This window comes from Mercurialis annua, linkage group LG6 (assembly GCF_937616625.2).
Source record: "Mercurialis annua linkage group LG6, ddMerAnnu1.2, whole genome shotgun sequence".
In the NCBI taxonomy this organism is placed as follows: Eukaryota; Viridiplantae; Streptophyta; class Magnoliopsida; order Malpighiales; family Euphorbiaceae; genus Mercurialis; species Mercurialis annua.
In genome coordinates, this window is record NC_065575.1 from 37,753,167 (window position 1) to 37,770,269 (window position 17,103).

Sequence of the window (17,103 nt, forward strand, 5' to 3'; positions counted from 1 at the left end):
AGACGAGATTTGTTAGTTGACTTGATTTTACTTGAGGTTTTAGCTTTTGACGTCATACTAGGAATGGATTGGCTAGCTCAGCACTACGCCAATGTGGATTGTCGAAAGAAGACGGTGACGTTTAATACGCCTGGAATTGAAGCGGTTTCAATTCAGGGCGATAAGATAGAATCTTCTACGAGTATTATTTCAGCCATTAAAGCTTGTAGTATGTTGAAGAAGGGATGTCAAGGGTTCTTGGCAATAGTACGAGATGTGGAAAAGAAAAGTGCAAAGTTAAGCGACGTACCAGTGGTATCGGAATATCCAGGTGTTTTTCCGGAGGAATTACCTGGATTACCCCCAGATCGTGAGATTGAATTTTGTATCGAACTGGCTCCTGGCACGAAGCCGATATCGATACCACCTTATCGAATGGCACCAGCAGAGCTCAAAGAACTTAAGGATCAACTAGAAGAATTGTTTGATCGTGGTTTCATCAGACCGAGTGTATCCCCGTGGGGTGCACCAGTGTTGTTCGTGAAAAAGAAGGATGGATCGCTTCGACTATGTATCGATTATCGACAGCTGAATAAGGTGACGATTAAGAATAAGTATCCGTTACCTAGAATCGACGATTTGTTCGATCAGTTACAAGGAGCGAAGTTTTTCTCCAAGATTGACCTGAGATCAGGCTATCATCAACTAAAGATTCGCGATGATGATATTCAGAAGACTGCTTTCCGAACTCGATATGGACATTATGAGTTCCTCGTTATGTCATTCGGATTGACGAACGCCCCAGCAGCCTTCATGGATTTGATGAATAGGATATTCAAACCGTACTTGGATCAGTTCGTGATCGTGTTTATCGACGACATTTTAATCTATTCACGTTCAGAAGAAGAGCACGCTCAACATCTGCGGATAGTACTACAGACGCTAAGAGAGCATCAGCTTTACGCCAAATTCTCTAAATGTGAATTTTGGCTAACGGAAGTGGCTTTCTTAGGTCATGTGGTTTCACAAAGCGGCATTAAGGTTGATCCAAAGAAAATTGAAGCTGTGATAGAATGGAAACGGCCTGAATCAGTTACGGAAATTAGAAGTTTCCTTGGTTTAGCGGGATATTACAGACGATTTGTACAGGACTTTTCGAAGATCGCTGTACCTTTGACGAAGTTAACTCAAAAGAACGCGAAATTCAATTGGACGGACCAATGTGAACTCAGTTTTCTGAAACTGAAAGAGTGTCTGACGACGGCACCAGTCTTGGCGCTACCAGAAGGAACGGAAGGATTAACAGTTTACTGTGATGCATCAAGAATTGGACTAGGATGTGTCCTTATGCAACACGGTCGAGTGATTGCATACGCTTCGCGACAGCTCAAGAAGCACGAAACGAACTATCCGACGCATGATCTAGAATTAGCGGCGGTGATCTTCGCGCTAAAGATCTGGAGACATTATTTATACGGCGCTACGTGCGAGATCTTTACAGATCATAAGAGTCTCAAGTACATTTTTGACCAACGAGAGTTAAACCTCAGACAGCGGAGATGGATGGAGTTACTGAAAGATTACGACTGCACGATACAATACCATCCAGGCAAGGCCAACGTAGTGGCAGATGCCTTAAGCAGAAAGTCAGCTGGAAGTCTCGCGCATGTTACAACGACATGGCGGAGGCCATTAATCAACGAGATACATACGATGTTTAGCCAAGGAGTGGAGTTCGAAATCTCATCTCTCGGAAACCTAATGGCTCAGTTAACGATACGATCGACGTTGATCGATCAGATCAAGGAATTGCAAGCAGACGACCCTCAATTGAAGCATCTAATTGAGGAAGTTCAACAAGGAAAGAGTCAAGATTTCAATATCGTCAACGGAATACTGAAATACGGCAGTCGAATGTGCGTTCCAGATGCGGAAGACTTAAGACAGAAGATCATGGAGGAAACTCATGGAACGATCTATAGCGTTCATCCTGGTTCCACGAAGATGTACCACGACATCAAATCAACGTATTGGTGGAGCGGAATGAAGAAAGACATCGCAGAGTTCGTGGCGAAATGCCCAACTTGTCAACAAGTTAAATTGGAGCATCAGCGACCTTACGGATTTCTTCAGCCGTTACCCATCCCGGAGTGGAAGTGGGAACAGATCACGATGGATTTCGTAATCGGATTACCCAAGACGCAGAAAGGGTTCGACTCTATTTGGGTAATCGTGGATCGTTTGACGAAGTCAGCACACTTCATTCCTATCAAGACGACGTATTCTGCAGCAAAGTTAGCAGAGATCTACATCGATAAGATCGTGAGCCTACACGGAGTTCCCGTGTCAATCGTTTCAGATAGAGGTTCCGTATTTACCTCTCATTTCTGGAAAAGCTTACAAGACGCGTTAGGAACGCGATTAAATTTCAGCACTGCGTTTCACCCTCAGACGGATGGACAGTCTGAGCGAACGATTCAAACGCTAGAAGATATGCTTCGACTTTGCGTATTAGACTTCGGAGGTAGCTGGGATACGTACCTACCTCTAGTCGAATTCGCTTACAAAAACAGTTATCATTCGAGCATCGAGATGGCTCCATACGAAGCATTGTACGGGCGAAAGTGTCGATCTCCTATCTGTTGGGACGAAGTCGGTAAACGAAAGCTCACTGGAGCAGAGATCATCCAGATTACGTCAGAAAAAGTACCATTGATAAAGCAGCGTTTAAATACTGCTTCCAGTCGACAGAAGAGTTATGCGGACCCCAAGAGAAAGGATATCGAATTTCAACTCGGCGACTACGTGTTTCTCAAAGTATCACCGATGAAGGGAGTGATTCGTTTCGGAAAGAAGGGTAAATTGGCTCCGAGATATGTCGGACCATATCAGATCGTGGAGCGTATAGGCTCAGTTGCCTATAAGCTAGACTTACCACAGGAGATGTCGCAAGTTCATCCGGTCTTCCATATTTCCATGCTTCGGAAGTATGTACCAGACCCTTCTCGAATAATTCAACCACAAGTGGTGGACGTGAGCGAGGAACTAACTTACGAAGAACGGCCAGTGCAGATTGTCGATACGCAAATACGACAATTACGAACGAAGAGGATTCCAATGGTGAAAGTTCTTTGGAGAAGTCAATCCATAGAAGAGTGCACGTGGGAGACTGTTGGCAAATAATCGCAAGTGTACGATATCGCTCAAGTAATATAACTTGGAAGACCAAGTATCGATCCCACAGAGACAATGGACTTAATCACTAAATTCAAATATTCTTTAATCGGCTAGCTAGAAAAATCAATAGAGTTTTGTAATTTAATTAAACTAATATAAACTGAAAACAAATAATAAAATAGGGTTTAAAACAATAAGATTAAAAAGTTCAAGGATTGATAATCCCAAATAAATAAGCAAAATTATGGAATAGGATTTCTTAGTGATTTTATCGCGAATCGAGCTATTCTAAAGCACCGAATCCCGCCCTCTCAAGCCTCAAAGATCCGAATAAAATCACAACCTAATTAACTAACCAATTATTAACTCGCTCTCACGATATTAAAACTGAATTAAATAATCAAATTATAATTATGAAGCAAACTCAACGACTACCTAAATTCCAACCCGCTCTCACGGCGTTTTTCTCTAAGTTCTTAATTATCTATGTCTATTTAATTAACAATCTCTCAATTAGTTAATTAAACACAAAATCATGAACTAAGTAGCTAATTTAATCCAAGCAATAAGATTAATAATTAAGACACGAATTAAAACTAATCCATCCAATCCAAGTAATTACCAATTTATAAGTTCATATCAACCCTCGAACAAGGGTTTTAGTTACTCATAATAAAACTGAAACAAAACAAGAAGGATGATGAAGAAGAAAGCATAATTAAACAATAAATACCGGAGTTGTCAATTTCGGAAAGAATCGTCTTGATTAAGCTTGAAATCTTCAACAATCGTCTTGCAGAAACTAATTATAAACTACTTATAAACTGCTGAGAAACAGAAAACTAAAACGCTAATCTAAGAGAAAATAATTAAAACTAATGTATTCTAAATTATTCTACATTATTCTACGTATTAAATTGAGTCTAGTACAAGGTCTTTATATAGTAGGAGAAGTTCCGGAGTCTTCTAATTCGTATTACAAATCAATTTGTAATAGGAATTGTAATTGTAATTGGAGGAGGAATTTTAGTCCAATTCAAAGTCTGCTGCACGTGTATTTTCCTTCTTTCCCGTTCGGGAAACCATAGTTCCGTTCGTGACATGCCCAATTTTCTTCTTTCCCGAACGGAACAAACCATTCACGTTCGAAAAAACTGTAGACCGAAAGCTTTGAGATCTGATTCCTTCTTGAGTCCCGAACGGGACAAGGCTTTTTCGTTCGGGACTCATGCTCACTCTGCATGTTTTCCGTTCGTGAAACTTCTTTTTCGAACGGGAACAACCCCTTTTTTCCTCAATCTCGTTCGTGAACTTCAATTCCTTCGTCCGCAAGCTACGCTTTTTACTCGTACACGCAATCCACCATAATTTTGCCCCAAATAGTCGGTTTTCACCTAATTTCCACTGAAACACTAACAAACACTATTAAACGTAAAAACGCCAAATAATGTATAAAAACAATACTACACATGATGAAAACCGAGTAAAATCGACCCTAATTATAGGAGTAAAATACTCCTATCAAACCTCCTCACACTTAACCTTTGCTTGTCCTCAAGCAAGAAATAAATCTTACTCTACAAAATATGTTAGAAATCATTAGCATATAACTTAACAATAAATCAATCAAAGAAATCCCCGACCCTATGAATAATATGAAAAACAACCTTCTAAAACCGACAACTAAATAATGATGCAATCAAATAACAATAATAATTTTATGACATAATTCAATATAACAAAGGTTACTAACTCATTAGTACAAGGTCAAATTGAATCACACTTCAAGTTTCACTCTCACTTGCGGGACATGGAAAATAATCGATTTCTCACTTAGGCAAATCATAGTACAATTTAGTAAAAACCGAAATAATGGCATCAATATATTAATAAGTGTATAGGGTATATATCAAAGAAAAACTCACAATTGAAAACATGAATATTCACCATAAGCTTGCTCATAGTCCCGGACTCCGCTACTTGATTCGGTAATCAACAAAAATCATATGGTCTTTTATGGGGTTATAACGTGGCTAAGGTAAAGGGTAGGTAAAAAGGTTAAACAAAGGCTAATTATCAACTTAATAAACTATTTATTACTACTATTAACTTCTAGGTTGATCTAACTCCGGTTTTGCGTTTATGTGAACTTTTAACTTTTTTTTCTTTTTGAATTACGCTCTACTCATTGCTTTTTGCAATCTCAGAATTTTTTCTTCTTTTGAAGCTTTTGCTTGCAAATTTTTATCTCTTTTTTTTCAATTTTTTTTTCAAGGCGCAAACTTAATCTTTTAAGCACAATGTAGTTCACTTTCTCTTTTCACTAATCTTGAGTTTTGAATCACCTATATTCATCATAGTCATAACAAATAATATATTAAGTCGATAAGGTAAACAAAAGAGGTAAAACATAGAACGGTAAATGGTAAAATATGGTAAAAACAATAAAAAGTTTAAGGCTCAAATTGGTGTAATCTAGGGGATAAAGGGTAGTCTATTTAAGTGGTCTAAAAGAAAAGGGTATACCTAATTGCCATAATCATCTAATTGTTGAAAACTCAATCGTGTAACTTTAAACGGACACCGAGCAAGTTCTAGGAATAAAACATGAAATCAACACTCACAACAAGAAAATTAAGCTCAAAACTCTCAAAAGTGTGTAGTGTTATGCCATAAACTCAATTCCTACAAAAATTATGCTACGTATGCCAAAAGTTTAAAAACGACTATACAAATAAACAATCGACATGTCATGAATCCGCATCAAGTTATTCAATTATGTTTCAACGATTTGAACAAGTCTAAATTTCGAATTCACCCTTATTTCATCGGATTATGTCAACGAATTATTAAGTCATTAAGCAAGCATCGCTTATCAATTGTCGAATTAAGAAGTCGCGTTTATACATTCATTGATTTGGGAAAATCTAAAATTGACAAATTTAAAAGATAATACCAAATCAACTAACACTTTTTTTTCATAATTGAAAGACAAAGATTTAAAGCTATACAAGGCATTGTAAAAAACTACGAATATCCTAAAACACCCTAATACTATCTACTAAAACACAAAAACACAAGAAAAACAATAATAATAAAAACAAACACAAACTAAACCTAAGAAAACATAAATAAACAAACAATAATAAATAAATAAAAATCCTAACTAAACGATATGTTTTTCCTCCATCCTCACACTATTTCATGCAATGTCCTCAGTGTAATGAAATAAAAGAAATTGAAAAACATGAGTGTAAGATGAAAGGAAAATAATACCTCTTGGGATTGCCTCCCAAGTGCGCTTTAGTTAGAGTCTAAAGCTAGACTCTTCGCGTAAGGTTGCTAAAAATAAAACCTAACATGAGGAAGCCGTCTTGGTAGCATCTTCTCCCTTTTTTTTCTTGTTGGCTCCTTCAAGAAAAACTCAGATGATATAGAGTATGCTTGTACTCTATAGTAGGAAATATGAGGAGTATGAAGCATATTCATATGTTTAGTATAATTTCCATCATACTCGGAATCAAACCCTTCTAAGAATGGATCTTTAAAATCAAAGGTTTTATTAAATTCCTCGTAGAGTACCGTAATACCAAATTGCTCTCCACTTTCATTATTTAAACTCATGGATGTTGTAATTGGGTGGAAAATCGGAGTATCAAGTTCGCCATCCGCACACTGTTCTTTTTCGACCTCTACATGTACCTTTGTTGGATGATGTCCAACTAAAGCATTGACATATGGAATTTCAGCCATCTCATCCTCACTATTGATCGGCACATCGTCAACTTGAACCACCTCCGTAACATGCGGATTGTCAAGTGATTTTCCGCTTCGAAGCTCAATTACTTTTACTTGCTCTTTTAGATTTGATTCTGTTGTAGATGGTAGACCATCTTGAGCTATATTTTGAATCAAAATAGCCAATTGAGAAATTTGCGTCTCAAGACGGTGGTTGACGGCGGCTTGATTTTGGAAAGCGGTTCTCATCTCCTCAATTAATTCGTCAATCTTGCTTCCTTCATCCACATTCCAATTTTGCTGAAAATTCGGTGATTGTTGTAGTTCATTGTCAAAATTGGAATTGAAATCCCATTCGTTTTGATGTGGGTGATAACTTGAATTAAAGTTCAAATTTTCATTGAAGTTCTCCCAAGTATCGTTCCAACCATAAGTTTCACTAGCTTGCCATTGATCACCCATATAGTTGGCATGTTCATTCCAATCTGGATAGAGTGCATGACACTCAGCTCGAATATGACCAAAATCCCCACAAATTTCACAGTTATACTGTCCATTTTGGTACTGCATATAATTTTGATTCCATGCCATTACCCTTGCCAGAATAGGTACACCAAAAAAAATAAGGATAAACCAACAAATATCAAATTTCCTGCACACCCAAAAACAAGAACACCCCGCGTAAAATCGGACAAACACAAAAAAAAAATAGAAAATAAAGGCTAACACAATCAAGAATATAATACTCTTAATTTATTAAATACGCAATTGTCCCCGGCAACGGCGCCAAAAACTTGTTGGCAAATAATCGCAAGTGTACGATATCGCTCAAGTAATATAACTTGGAAGACCAAGTATCGATCCCACAGAGACAATGGACTTAATCACTAAATTCAAATATTCTTTAATCGGCTAGCTAGAAAAATCAATAGAGTTTTGTAATTTAATTAAACTAATATAAACTGAAAACAAATAATAAAATAGGGTTTAAAACAATAAGATTAAAAAGTTCAAGGATTGATAATCCCAAATAAATAAGCAAAATTATGGAATAGGATTTCTTAGTGATTTTATCGCGAATCGAGCTATTCTAAAGCACCGAATCCCGCCCTCTCAAGCCTCAAAGATCCGAATAAAATCACAACCTAATTAACTAACCAATTATTAACTCGCTCTCACGATATTAAAACTGAATTAAATAATCAAATTATAATTATGAAGCAAACTCAACGACTACCTAAATTCCAACCCGCTCTCACGGCGTTTTTCTCTAAGTTCTTAATTATCTATGTCTATTTAATTAACAATCTCTCAATTAGTTAATTAAACACAAAATCATGAACTAAGTAGCTAATTTAATCCAAGCAATAAGATTAATAATTAAGACACGAATTAAAACTAATCCATCCAATCCAAGTAATTACCAATTTATAAGTTCATATCAACCCTCGAACAAGGGTTTTAGTTACTCATAATAAAACTGAAACAAAACAAGAAGGATGATGAAGAAGAAAGCATAATTAAACAATAAATACCGGAGTTGTCAATTTCGGAAAGAATCGTCTTGATTAAGCTTGAAATCTTCAACAATCGTCTTGCAGAAACTAATTATAAACTACTTATAAACTGCTGAGAAACAGAAAACTAAAACGCTAATCTAAGAGAAAATAATTAAAACTAATGTATTCTAAATTATTCTACATTATTCTACGTATTAAATTGAGTCTAGTACAAGGTCTTTATATAATAGGAGAAGTTCCGGAGTCTTCTAATTCGTATTACAAATCAATTTGTAATAGGAATTGTAATTGTAATTGGAGGAGGAATTTTAGTCCAATTCAAAGTCTGCTGCACGTGTATTTTCCTTCTTTCCCGTTCGGGAAACCATAGTTCCGTTCGTGACATGCCCAATTTTCTTCTTTCCCGAACGGAACAAACCATTCACGTTCGAAAAAACTGTAGACCGAAAGCTTTGAGATCTGATTCCTTCTTGAGTCCCGAACGGGACAAGGCTTTTTCGTTCGGGACTCATGCTCACTCTGCATGTTTTCCGTTCGTGAAACTTCTTTTTCGAACGGGAACAACCCCTTTTTTCCTCAATCTCGTTCGTGAACTTCAATTCCTTCGTCCGCAAGCTACGCTTTTTACTCGTACACGCAATCCACCATAATTTTGCCCCAAATAGTCGGTTTTCACCTAATTTCCACTGAAACACTAACAAACACTATTAAACGTAAAAACGCCAAATAATGTATAAAAACAATACTACACATGATGAAAACCGAGTAAAATCGACCCTAATTATAGGAGTAAAATACTCCTATCAAACCTCCTCACACTTAACCTTTGCTTGTCCTCAAGCAAGAAATAAATCTTACTCTACAAAATATGTTAGAAATCATTAGCATATAACTTAACAATAAATCAATCAAAGAAATCCCCGACCCTATGAATAATATGAAAAACAACCTTCTAAAACCGACAACTAAATAATGATGCAATCAAATAACAATAATAATTTTATGACATAATTCAATATAACAAAGGTTACTAACTCATTAGTACAAGGTCAAATTGAATCACACTTCAAGTTTCACTCTCACTTGCGGGACATGGAAAATAATCGATTTCTCACTTAGGCAAATCATAGTACAATTTAGTAAAAACCGAAATAATGGCATCAATATATTAATAAGTGTATAGGGTATATATCAAAGAAAAACTCACAATTGAAAACATGAATATTCACCATAAGCTTGCTCATAGTCCCGGACTCCGCTACTTGATTCGGTAATCAACAAAAATCATATGGTCTTTTATGGGGTTATAACGTGGCTAAGGTAAAGGGTAGGTAAAAAGGTTAAACAAAGGCTAATTATCAACTTAATAAACTATTTATTACTACTATTAACTTCTAGGTTGATCTAACTCCGGTTTTGCGTTTATGTGAACTTTTAACTTTTTTTTCTTTTTGAATTACGCTCTACTCATTGCTTTTTGCAATCTCAGAATTTTTTCTTCTTTTGAAGCTTTTGCTTGCAAATTTTTATCTCTTTTTTTTCAATTTTTTTTTCAAGGCGCAAACTTAATCTTTTAAGCACAATGTAGTTCACTTTCTCTTTTCACTAATCTTGAGTTTTGAATCACCTATATTCATCATAGTCATAACAAATAATATATTAAGTCGATAAGGTAAACAAAAGAGGTAAAACATAGAACGGTAAATGGTAAAATATGGTAAAAACAATAAAAAGTTTAAGGCTCAAATTGGTGTAATCTAGGGGATAAAGGGTAGTCTATTTAAGTGGTCTAAAAGAAAAGGGTATACCTAATTGCCATAATCATCTAATTGTTGAAAACTCAATCGTGTAACTTTAAACGGACACCGAGCAAGTTCTAGGAATAAAACATGAAATCAACACTCACAACAAGAAAATTAAGCTCAAAACTCTCAAAAGTGTGTAGTGTTATGCCATAAACTCAATTCCTACAAAAATTATGCTACGTATGCCAAAAGTTTAAAAACGACTATACAAATAAACAATCGACATGTCATGAATCCGCATCAAGTTATTCAATTATGTTTCAACGATTTGAACAAGTCTAAATTTCGAATTCACCCTTATTTCATCGGATTATGTCAACGAATTATTAAGTCATTAAGCAAGCATCGCTTATCAATTGTCGAATTAAGAAGTCGCGTTTATACATTCATTGATTTGGGAAAATCTAAAATTGACAAATTTAAAAGATAATACCAAATCAACTAACACTTTTTTTTCATAATTGAAAGACAAAGATTTAAAGCTATACAAGGCATTGTAAAAAACTACGAATATCCTAAAACACCCTAATACTATCTACTAAAACACAAAAACACAAGAAAAACAATAATAATAAAAACAAACACAAACTAAACCTAAGAAAACATAAATAAACAAACAATAATAAATAAATAAAAATCCTAACTAAACGATATGTTTTTCCTCCATCCTCACACTATTTCATGCAATGTCCTCAGTGTAATGAAATAAAAGAAATTGAAAAACATGAGTGTAAGATGAAAGGAAAATAATACCTCTTGGGATTGCCTCCCAAGTGCGCTTTAGTTAGAGTCTAAAGCTAGACTCTTCGCGTAAGGTTGCTAAAAATAAAACCTAACATGAGGAAGCCGTCTTGGTAGCATCTTCTCCCTTTTTTTTCTTGTTGGCTCCTTCAAGAAAAACTCAGATGATATAGAGTATGCTTGTACTCTATAGTAGGAAATATGAGGAGTATGAAGCATATTCATATGTTTAGTATAATTTCCATCATACTCGGAATCAAACCCTTCTAAGAATGGATCTTTAAAATCAAAGGTTTTATTAAATTCCTCGTAGAGTACCGTAATACCAAATTGCTCTCCACTTTCATTATTTAAACTCATGGATGTTGTAATTGGGTGGAAAATCGGAGTATCAAGTTCGCCATCCGCACACTGTTCTTTTTCGACCTCTACATGTACCTTTGTTGGATGATGTCCAACTAAAGCATTGACATATGGAATTTCAGCCATCTCATCCTCACTATTGATCGGCACATCGTCAACTTGAACCACCTCCGTAACATGCGGATTGTCAAGTGATTTTCCGCTTCGAAGCTCAATTACTTTTACTTGCTCTTTTAGATTTGATTCTGTTGTAGATGGTAGACCATCTTGAGCTATATTTTGAATCAAAATAGCCAATTGAGAAATTTGCGTCTCAAGACGGTGGTTGACGGCGGCTTGATTTTGGAAAGCGGTTCTCATCTCCTCAATTAATTCGTCAATCTTGCTTCCTTCATCCACATTCCAATTTTGCTGAAAATTCGGTGATTGTTGTAGTTCATTGTCAAAATTGGAATTGAAATCCCATTCGTTTTGATGTGGGTGATAACTTGAATTAAAGTTCAAATTTTCATTGAAGTTCTCCCAAGTATCGTTCCAACCATAAGTTTCACTAGCTTGCCATTGATCACCCATATAGTTGGCATGTTCATTCCAATCTGGATAGAGTGCATGACACTCAGCTCGAATATGACCAAAATCCCCACAAATTTCACAGTTATACTGTCCATTTTGGTACTGCATATAATTTTGATTCCATGCCATTACCCTTGCCAGAATAGGTACACCAAAAAAAATAAGGATAAACCAACAAATATCAAATTTCCTGCACACCCAAAAACAAGAACACCCCGCGTAAAATCGGACAAACACAAAAAAAAAATAGAAAATAAAGGCTAACACAATCAAGAATATAATACTCTTAATTTATTAAATACGCAATTGTCCCCGGCAACGGCGCCAAAAACTTGTTGGCAAATAATCGCAAGTGTACGATATCGCTCAAGTAATATAACTTGGAAGACCAAGTATCGATCCCACAGAGACAATGGACTTAATCACTAAATTCAAATATTCTTTAATCGGCTAGCTAGAAAAATCAATAGAGTTTTGTAATTTAATTAAACTAATATAAACTGAAAACAAATAATAAAATAGGGTTTAAAACAATAAGATTAAAAAGTTCAAGGATTGATAATCCCAAATAAATAAGCAAAATTATGGAATAGGATTTCTTAGTGATTTTATCGCGAATCGAGCTATTCTAAAGCACCGAATCCCGCCCTCTCAAGCCTCAAAGATCCGAATAAAATCACAACCTAATTAACTAACCAATTATTAACTCGCTCTCACGATATTAAAACTGAATTAAATAATCAAATTATAATTATGAAGCAAACTCAACGACTACCTAAATTCCAACCCGCTCTCACGGCGTTTTTCTCTAAGTTCTTAATTATCTATGTCTATTTAATTAACAATCTCTCAATTAGTTAATTAAACACAAAATCATGAACTAAGTAGCTAATTTAATCCAAGCAATAAGATTAATAATTAAGACACGAATTAAAACTAATCCATCCAATCCAAGTAATTACCAATTTATAAGTTCATATCAACCCTCGAACAAGGGTTTTAGTTACTCATAATAAAACTGAAACAAAACAAGAAGGATGATGAAGAAGAAAGCATAATTAAACAATAAATACCGGAGTTGTCAATTTCGGAAAGAATCGTCTTGATTAAGCTTGAAATCTTCAACAATCGTCTTGCAGAAACTAATTATAAACTACTTATAAACTGCTGAGAAACAGAAAACTAAAACGCTAATCTAAGAGAAAATAATTAAAACTAATGTATTCTAAATTATTCTACATTATTCTACGTATTAAATTGAGTCTAGTACAAGGTCTTTATATAGTAGGAGAAGTTCCGGAGTCTTCTAATTCGTATTACAAATCAATTTGTAATAGGAATTGTAATTGTAATTGGAGGAGGAATTTTAGTCCAATTCAAAGTCTGCTGCACGTGTATTTTCCTTCTTTCCCGTTCGGGAAACCATAGTTCCGTTCGTGACATGCCCAATTTTCTTCTTTCCCGAACGGAACAAACCATTCACGTTCGAAAAAACTGTAGACCGAAAGCTTTGAGATCTGATTCCTTCTTGAGTCCCGAACGGGACAAGGCTTTTTCGTTCGGGACTCATGCTCACTCTGCATGTTTTCCGTTTGTGAAACTTCTTTTTCGAACGGGAACAACCCCTTTTTTCCTCAATCTCGTTCGTGAACTTCAATTCCTTCGTCCGCAAGCTACGCTTTTTACTCGTACACGCAATCCACCATAATTTTGCCCCAAATAGTCGGTTTTCACCTAATTTCCACTGAAACACTAACAAACACTATTAAACGTAAAAACGCCAAATAATGTATAAAAACAATACTACACATGATGAAAACCGAGTAAAATCGACCCTAATTATAGGAGTAAAATACTCCTATCAGAGACAGAAGAGGATATGCGGCAGAAGTATCCATATCTATTTACTCAAGGTACGTGGCTAAATTTTAAATTCGAGGACGAATTTATTTTAAGGGGGAGTGAATGTAATACCCCAAAATATTTTAAGATAATTACGTCGTGCCACGTGTCGTGATTTCCGATAAATTAATAAAGAGAATTTAATTTAATTATATCGGAAATTCAAGAATAAAATCTAATGAGTCAATTAGTGGGATTTAAGGAGTTAATGTTGAAAATTTGGATGTGGAGGTATTTTGGGGCTAAATTGCAAATTATGCAAAGTTTAGGGGCTAAAGTGCAAATTAGCCAATTAAGCCCGAAAATAGAGATTTGAGGATTTTTGATGGAAATATGTATTTTTGAGTTAGTATTATTTATTTGGAGATAAATAATACGTAGTTGAATTAATAGAAAGATTAATTGATTTCGATTTGGACTAAATTGTAAGTTTTGAAAAGTTTCAAGGACCAAATGGCAAGTTAGCCATTATATATATAATTCATACCTTCAGATGAAGGTTACAGAACCTTCATCTTCTTTTTCCTTTCTCTCGTTCTAAACGGCGATACTGTATCGTTTCCGTCGCTCGATTCCGTTTCTCGTCCGTTTCCGACGTTCTATAACTCCAAACGATCGTATTTCGACGGGTAATCATGGTAAGCTTGACGTTTTACCGTTTCGTTGATTATATTTTGAGTTATATCGATTCAAAGTTTTAGGCCACGAAACGATTTTATCGTTTTATCGAGTTTAGAATTGATATATAACGTTTTGAGCTTAGAATACGCGTTTTGGTTGAGTTTGGAGCGTTTTTGCGTATATAGCAGGTCGGGAACCCCGGAAATCGATTCCGGGGGATCGTGCACGACAGTACACGATCGTGTACTGTGGTACACGAACGTGTACTGTGGTACACGAACGTGTACTAAAGTACACGAACGTGTACCATCATATGGTACACGAACGTGTACCAAGGTACACGAACGTGTACCTCCCTGCACGAGCGTGCACCCTTTGATTCTCGCACCCTGAGTCTTCGTACTTCGATTGAATTAATTACGCGTATTGAATCGGAAATCGAATAGTAGTTAACCTAATGAGGTTATAAGAAGATTGAATTGGAAGTAATTTGCGATCCGTAAACGAGTTTGATATCGTTTAACGGGATATGCGTGAGAAGCACGTCGATTAATAAGAGTTCAATGTGTCGAGTCTCGAGTCTAGAGTCAATCTTAGAATAGGATTCTGATATGAGTCAAATGTTTTGAAATTTGTTTTAGATCCAGCGAGGCAAGAAGGAGCTGGACCAGGAGCTCGGGAAGCTTGACGTTTCTAAAGCCCCGACGTATTTTTGGATAAGCGTTTTCTGTGAGTTTATACGATTTGCTTTTAAAGTATTTAATTAAGCAATTATTTTATATTGCTTTATATTTGAATTGCATGATTTATATATTAAATCTTTAAGTGAGTTGCACATATGCTTGATTTGAAACCAGTATTGATCCGATGGAACGTGCTACCTATTGAGCGGCAATAGGACTGTGTGATCACCAGTTTTGATTTGATACAGCTGTGAATATGATTAAGTATATGAGTTCTGAAGGTAGATGTATGATTGTGATACGAGAGTGAACTCGGTTACAATGTAACCTGAGCCCCGTATCTAGTGGGTTAGACCCACCACTGGGATTAAGAGAAGTGTCGCGACTGACGTGGTAGAGTGTGAATACTCCCGGGTCGGACTATTGGATAAGTCTTCCTCTGAATATATACGGTTAACATATTTGAGGATTAGGGTTTCAATCGGATCCTGTACTTGGCTGCATATGATTGATTACGATTTTATGTTTTATTTGAATACTTACTAGTAAATGTATGAACTCACTCAGTATATCCCCATATACTGACCCCTCACAGATTTCCTTTCAGGATAAAGACGCTTTGAAGCAACGGACTTCTATCCTACTTCCAGAAGTCTGTATTTTTGAGTATGTAAAGAAACAGTACTTTACTCTTAGAGCTGCAGTAGATAAGTGTTTTGTAAGTCAGCTTGTATGTATAGTTTTCTGTAAATATAACTTTAACGTTTTAAAGTTTTAAACGTTTTACGCTTGCTGCGTTATATATATTGTGACTGCCAGAGGATATGTGTACCTGGCATGTGTGCTTCTGCAAGACACGTGATTGCTTATGTCATGCATGACGTTTATGTTTTGCGAAAAATTATTTTACGTTTTTAGGCTTGCTACGGGTTTCGGAGCAACCACTCCCATTCCCTAGCGCCGGTCTCGGCTCTGAGATTGGGTCGTGACAGATCAGCTGGAACAAAATCTATAAGTCTAAGCGAGATGGAGGGCTTTGATTCAGGAATTTGCATGCTTTAAAGTTATCTTTACTCGCGAAACAAGGATGGCATTTGATGCAAAATGCTAACTCGTTAATCTCTAGGGTCTTTGCAGCTAAATACCATCCGAGCTCAGATTTTTGAAAAGCCACTTTAAGAAGGAACACCAGTCATGCTTGTGAAGGGTAATAAATTATTGGACTCGGGTCTGGTTTGGAGAGTCGGTAATGGTAATTTAATTAAAGCGAGTAATGATAATTGGTTGATCATTTTTAATCATGCAAAACTGATGGTCCCTAGTAATATTCCTACAGATTGGTTAGTCAGTTCCTTCGTAGATCCTCATTCCTTTTTATGGGACAAGAAAGAAGCTCATCTTCTTCCTTTTGAAACCGCAGAGGTCCTAAAAATTTCTATCAGTTTCAGACTCCCTCCAAACAAGTTCTATTGGAACCTCAACCACACGGGTAGTTTTGATACCAAGTCATGTTACTTTTATGCCTTGAAAACCAACCCTATCTCTGAACCAGAAGTATCTCAAAGGAAAAATAATATTTGGAATAGAATATGGAAGCGTAAAATTCCCTCGAAGATCCGACATTTCTTGTGGAGAGTGGTTCATGGTATTTTGCCTTCCAACGTTAACCTGGGCAGGAAACGTATCCAGGTCTTAGCCCTCTATCCTCGCAGTCATACTGAAGAAGAGTCGATCAAACATGCATTGAGGGATTGTAGTAATGTTAGAGGTCTCTAGTTACTCTCTCCCTTAGGGTTGCATTCAAATGCTTTCTCTAGAATGTCTATGGAGGATCTGCAAGAGATATTCAATAAATTATCTAAACAAGATGCGCCACCTTTTGTATCTGTGTTTGGCTAATCTGGAATGATAGAAACAACCTTGTCTTCAATTCTAAGTGCAACATTGACAAGCATCTCTTCTCGTTAAGCTCTATTTTGGAGGAGCGTATGCAGCAAGAGC